This window comes from Triticum dicoccoides, chromosome 4B, assembly GCF_002162155.2.
Source record: "Triticum dicoccoides isolate Atlit2015 ecotype Zavitan chromosome 4B, WEW_v2.0, whole genome shotgun sequence".
In the NCBI taxonomy this organism is placed as follows: domain Eukaryota; kingdom Viridiplantae; phylum Streptophyta; class Magnoliopsida; order Poales; family Poaceae; genus Triticum; species Triticum dicoccoides.
The window spans coordinates 622,930,555-622,936,640 of record NC_041387.1 but is presented as its reverse complement, the minus strand read 5'-3'; the positions used below and the strand labels follow the sequence as shown (position 1 = coordinate 622,936,640).

The 6,086-nt window shown below is 47.2% G+C and overlaps 1 long non-coding RNA gene across 8 annotated transcripts; it reads right to left on the bottom strand.

The window, feature by feature from the left end:
* Positions 1–1,516: 1,516 nt before the first annotated feature.
* Positions 1,517–5,786, bottom strand: LOC119291826. Of its 8 annotated transcripts, none has more exons than XR_005142656.1 (5): positions 5,587–5,786; positions 3,800–5,511; positions 3,477–3,703; positions 3,177–3,236; positions 2,523–3,089 (listed from the first exon to the last, which is right to left on the bottom strand). It is a non-coding gene; the product is annotated as an uncharacterized LOC119291826 (long non-coding RNA). The 8 variants fall into 8 exon arrangements; XR_005142657.1 differs by having other exon boundaries at positions 3,182–3,236; XR_005142658.1 differs by lacking the exons at positions 2,523–3,089; positions 3,177–3,236 and adding an exon at positions 1,517–2,037.
* Positions 5,787–6,086: the final 300 nt, after the last annotated feature.

The window sequence follows — 6,086 nt, the reverse complement described above, 5'->3', positions numbered from 1 at the left end:
CCACGTGGCGGATCCAAGCCGCGCCAGCCCCACGCGCCTCCCCCGTCGCCGGATCCAGGCCACAACAGCCCCACACGCCGCGACTGGATCTAGGCCGCGGCACCCCCACGCGCCGCCTCACCGCCGGATCCAGGCCACGGCAGCCCGGGTGGTCCGCCAGCCAACGAGCAAGGAGGGCGACGCCGCCGCTGGTTCGGCCGCAGCACGCCCGACCTACAGCGTCCCCACGCCGGAGCTCCTCATCCAAGCCGTTTTGCCGCCCCTCCTTGCTGGTTGCCGTGGCCCCACGCTAGAGTTGGGGTGCTCCAAATCTACGCCGAGGCACTGCCGTGTAGGACAGCTGCGCCCGCAGGGATCCCCGTGGAGTCCACGGTCGGGATCCATGCTCCTCCTGCGCCCGTGGCTGCCAGGAACCACCCGAGCTCCTTCGCCCTTCTTCTCCTTGCAGGGGCCGCCTTCCTGGCTGCCTCGTATCTCCGGTGTGGATCCAGGCGCGCAGCAGTTTCCTACCCTCAACCATGCAGTTCGCTACCCCCCTCCTCTGACCTTGCACATCACAGTCGGATCCAGCTCCTCTCCTCGCAACTTGGCTGAGTTCCATCTTGGCCGCTCGCTACCCTGCCCACAGTGTTTTCTGTCAAATCATTGCAAAATTGGCGTGTTTGCTGCAGTTAGTTTCACAAAAATTATGTGTATTTGTCAAAAGGCACAAAGAAAGGTCAACGGCGGTGACTGCATCCCGGGGACATGAGTTTCCGCCGGTGCAGTTCACAGAAGGCCTTTTTTTGCTTTTTGTTTTTGCAGATTTTGGATGTGCACTTCATCTTGTGCGGTTGCCCAGTGCAGTGTGCTTCCGGTGTCCGCTCGTTTTTCCGTTTCTTACAGCTCGGGTCGGGCGGTCCGCAGCATGTGCGTGCAGTGCGGCGCGTGGGTCTGTGCAGTGCTCAACAATGGCCGTGGAGCACCAGACGACGAGCACCACCCCCGCCATTGTGTCGATGGCCAAAGTCAAGGGAACCCCCATGCAGAGTGGCGCTGGCTATTCTTCTTCCAAGGTTCAAACGGGAGAAGAAAAGTCGGGGTCAACACCACTGTGCCGCATGCAGTGCACTTCATCTCATGAGTGGTTGCAATTGAGAGAGCGTGTGCGTGCAGAAGAGGACATGTGCTTGCAGTTGAGAGCGTATATGCGTGTAGTGCACTCATCTTCTTTGACAAAATTGTTTGAAGACAAAAAAAGTAGCTCACTAAACTTGTGTGTAGCAGCTCATTGCCCCTTTGTATGAAGTGTAATTTATTTCGTGTGTTTCAAAACTCACTCGACTAAAATCAACACCTGGAGTGCGTTTGGTTTTCGGATGTGGTTCACTTTTGAGAGTGATGCTGTTCACTTGTGCCGAACATGAAAGCGCAAAAAAAATAGCGAAACAACAAAAATAGTAATGTGGTTCACTATGATATATGTTTGCGGTTCACTTGTCCTTGTCTCTGCGGTCCACTCTTGTTCATAAAAAAATTGAAAAACAACAACAGAAACTCGTCTGAGAAAAATTTACGTTCGACAAAAGAAATCATGAAGTCGAAAGTGTTGTTCTGTGCTCGAGCATATCTGTGCTCGTTATCCCTCCCGTCTAGGCGCTTCGAGATCCACAGCCCACCACGTATAGGTCCATGTATAATTTATGTATCCTTAATTTTATTCTGGGCTTGTGGCCCACGTCTGACATACAACAAATGTGACTCCGTCAGGCAGCTTTATACCGGCCCGGTTGTCAGTGGACGATATGGGCCATCCAAGTCAAGATTCTGGACTAACAGAGGCGTTGGAGCATTGGACCCCATTTACTACGCCTGCCCGTTGTCTTCTTAACCGATTCACCTCAGTTCCTAACCGGCTAAAATCAGATCTGCCACTTCCATGCAGACCACTGGAAAAATCAGATCGACACACCTGCCCCACATAGCCGATGTCTTCTTCCTCGGCAGCCGTTCCGGATGAAATCTTGCCGCTCATTCCTTGCCTGGACACACCAACCTCTGCATTAGTCGTGTCAGATGACGGCTTAATTGTAGTAGTTTGTCGTGCAATGGCTATGTACTGATTTTATTTGTCACATCCTGTTCCATTTAATGTTTTTTATTTTCGTATGGTATTCAGCTTATGATGTACAGGCGGCATCTCAAACATGCGTATACCTACATTCTCGTCAATTCCATACCATCCCCAACGCTCTAGCGGCCTTATCTCCTCAATACTTCTCCGTTTCCTCACTCATCTCATTTGCTTGCCCACCAGTTCTTCGCACGCAGCGCTTCCTAGCCAGCTCCCAGCGGAGATCAACTACCAGCACGAACTGCATCAGGCATATATATATTTTTAGAATATCAGACATTCTTTTCTGCACCACCATTGATTCTATTTCAGTCATTTGTGCACTTAAGCATCTCTCCTCACACCCACACCCCATTTTTTTCGTACATCTATAAATCTGCAGCCATTCATGATCAGCAATGTTGTTATGCATTTCGTATGGTCTGCTAGATACAGCTTATACGCTGGTGCTGCAATAATAAGGATTTTATTTATATTGATTTCGTCCAGTTGGCAGATCTTCTGTACGAACTAATTTTGGCAATGCATATGCATATGTCAGAACTAATTTTGAAGTACACCATTCAGTAATTATACTAGAGATTTTGAAACTGCCGCAGGTGACCCAGCAAATGGCACAATACGTGGCTTTAGACAACAAACTAATTTTACTTATACTGATTCCTAATCACTGTCGAAGCAATGCTCAGAGACATTTAGTCTGAGATCTCCTTTTTGTTATGATTCACAGTGATCATGTTGGACTCTCGGGGTTGAGATGGCGATGGATTTGCTGACCCAGTTATCAATCGCAACCTACATCTATCATTTTCTGATAATGGTGTACCGATCAACAATGAAGGAGTCACTGCCCCTGAATCTCCGTTAAGCATGCTGTCAAAGTTATTCAGCCGAGTTGGACCAATTCAAGAAGTGGCTGGTTACAGAAATTGATTTTGGTGGTATGCTTCAGCTTCCCATGCTGCAGAAATTAAACCTAAAATTCAATGCATGGACAATGAGCAAGGTCAGCGTCTCTCGCCGGTAATCATCCTTTCTGAGTCAAAACTGCTCAATTTTTTACCAGACCATTAGTAACACATCAGGCAATGCACACATCATCCTGGGTTTACAATGCAGCCCACTGTCAAGGCACAAACAGCAATCTCTTCATGATCTTTTTAGTACGACGACAATTTGTTCAATGCAAAGTAGCTCTACACCTGTTATACTATTACGATAATCTGTTCATGCTGAAACACATTTGCAATGTAGAAAACTACATATGATTTTGTTCACTGAGAATTTCTAGCATGTATCTATTTGTACAAAGAGTAGCATGCTGAGTTTCCAAAGAGTGTACTACTTCCGAATAGTGACATACCTGTACGTCCATCCAGGAGCTTTAGGGTCGATCTGGCCAATAAATTGCACAGATACTTGAGGTAAATCTTCAATTTGAGCATCTGCCGCCCCCTCCGCCGCACAGATCTATCCGTCTGCACTAAACCCCCTCATAGGCGCCAGGTGCTCGACGACCGGGTAGTGCAGCGGCTCCATTGGAATTTTGCTGTCATTAACCTCTCCAGGCTTCAACACCAGTGTTCTGTTCTACTTAAACAATTCAGGGATTGGGAGTTAGATGGTACAGTGGCGAACATAACCAAAAGTCTAATGCACGACTGCAAAAATGGCGCAGGTCCACACCTCTTAATCGGCTGTATCAAGAACTCCAGCTCCCTCGTGCAGGAGGTCCGCTGCCAAGGTCACCACTCTCGCCAATGGAAAGATCCAGGCACCCGAGGAAGAAGACAACTCCACCAGGCACCATACCAGCAAATTACTCAGTTTAGGTTGCAATGAATGGAAAGCATGTTTCCTGGTCCACGGACCAGGGAGGACAAGACCTCATGAGGCACGTTTTGAATGGTCGACATACCCATGCACCGAGTAAGGAGCTCCTACCTATTCAGCAGATGCAATACATGCGGCAACATATATGTCTGTCATTCCTACCTTGCCTTCCTTCTAACAAGTACCCTTCCCTAATCGTCTCCACCATCTCCATTTGCATTCCGCACTCACTTGTCTACTCACTCTCCGGTTCTTCTTCATCGATCATACCGTTGGGAATACTCAGATTGCATCTGGCACCGACACAGTACAGCTAATGTAACATTTTGTCTTTGATCAACTAATTTATCTAATCTATATGTTATTGTTTCCCTTGGTATTCGAGTACTGCAACCCTATTTTCCTTCGTGATTTTAGATCTGAAATGGAATCCCACGCACATGAAACATTTTCTTTGCAAATACAGGAACCATGTCTCATTCTGGTACCCACAACAAACACACCTTCAGTGACACTGCTGGAATTAATCTCTCCCATTCCCTTATGGATAGGTGCTTTATAAAAGTTCATTAATGTTTACAACTTCCATAGGGCTTACTAACTGTAATCCAAAACAGATTGCAGTGCAACATGAATCTTAAGTTCTTAACAGCGAGATTCTATCTTACATGTCACATTTTCTGCTGTAACCAAATTTTCCATGAACTATCAAAATGAGGGCTCTAATCTTCTATAATTTTTTTAACCAATGAGAGCTACTAATCAAATCATTCAACTCTAGACAAGCAGTCAATCTGTAAAACGTCTGATCAATCACCCAGTACCGTAGTGTCAAAATTACAAGCAACCACACACATAGTGACCATAGTGTCAAAATTACAAGCAATCGCATACATATAAACACCAAATCTTCAGATTTGGACACATGGATTTTGCAACAGAGAAATTCTTTCCTACAGTTCAAAATTCATAGTGTAACAATATGTGAGGTGCCAAACAAAGCATTCAGTTCACAATCATCTGGTGAATCCCTCTACTGTAGTCTTGTACTTTCAAGCAACCACACACATACAAGCTCAGATTCTTCAGATTCCACCATCAATTTTGGGTGAGAGACATTCTTTCTTACAGTTCACAATTTATGGTGTAATCAGGCTGAAAGAGAGAATGTCTGTGTTGCAAAAACGAGGTGCTGAACGAATCATTCAATAATGTACGAAGCACTAGATCCGTAAAACCTCACACTCATGACTCATCTGATATCCCACCTGTTCTCTAGTCTATTAATGACAAGCACACACATACGAACAGAGTTTTTTCAGATTTGCAACATTAATTTTACAACTCCAGCGATGAGTACGAACATACCTGCGGCTCCATCCTGGAGCGGGTCCATCTCGCCTACCGATTGTTCGGAAGCATGTGGTGAACCCTCCCTGATCTCCCACCTCCGCCCCCGCAGGCCCGCACACGAATCGGCAAATGGCTGATGCTGCTCCATTGCGGCAATAAAAGCGCTCACTGTGTAATGGAAAGGCTCCATCGGAACCTCAAGAACTGTGGATCTGCGCAGCAAGAGGGGGAAATTGCAGATCGATACCATGGGATCCAAAATCAAACGAAAACCAAATCCAGCATACCGAGGTAGGAGACGAGTACCACCCCTCCTCCCCCACACGCCCCCAATCTCGCACTTACTCCGCCGTCGCCAGAGTTGACGAAAAGCAAGTATCCTGATCCACGGATCAGGAAGGAGCCCGACGAGCTGAGCCACGGCTCGAGTTCCTGACGTCCACGACCGCCGTCCCTCCGTCTCCGTCCTGGCCCACAGTTCAATGTATTTGTTCTTTTCCACAATTACAGACGCTCGCCAGTCTCGCCCCATTATTTAATGCATCATATCCCGAGAGGCTACTCAACCGCCCAGATATCGAGCGCACATGAGCTCGAGTTCAAAAACGCCGCGTCCGAATGAAGTTCACTTGACTGTGTGATGCAGTGCACTGTTTAGTCTAAAAGCAGTGCGGTTTTTCTTCCTCGTCTTCAAAAATTTACGTCCCACAAAAAAGAAACCATGCAGTTCTCTTACCGGTCTGATGCAGTGCGGTTTTTCATCCGATGCAGTGAGGTTTTCAGTCGG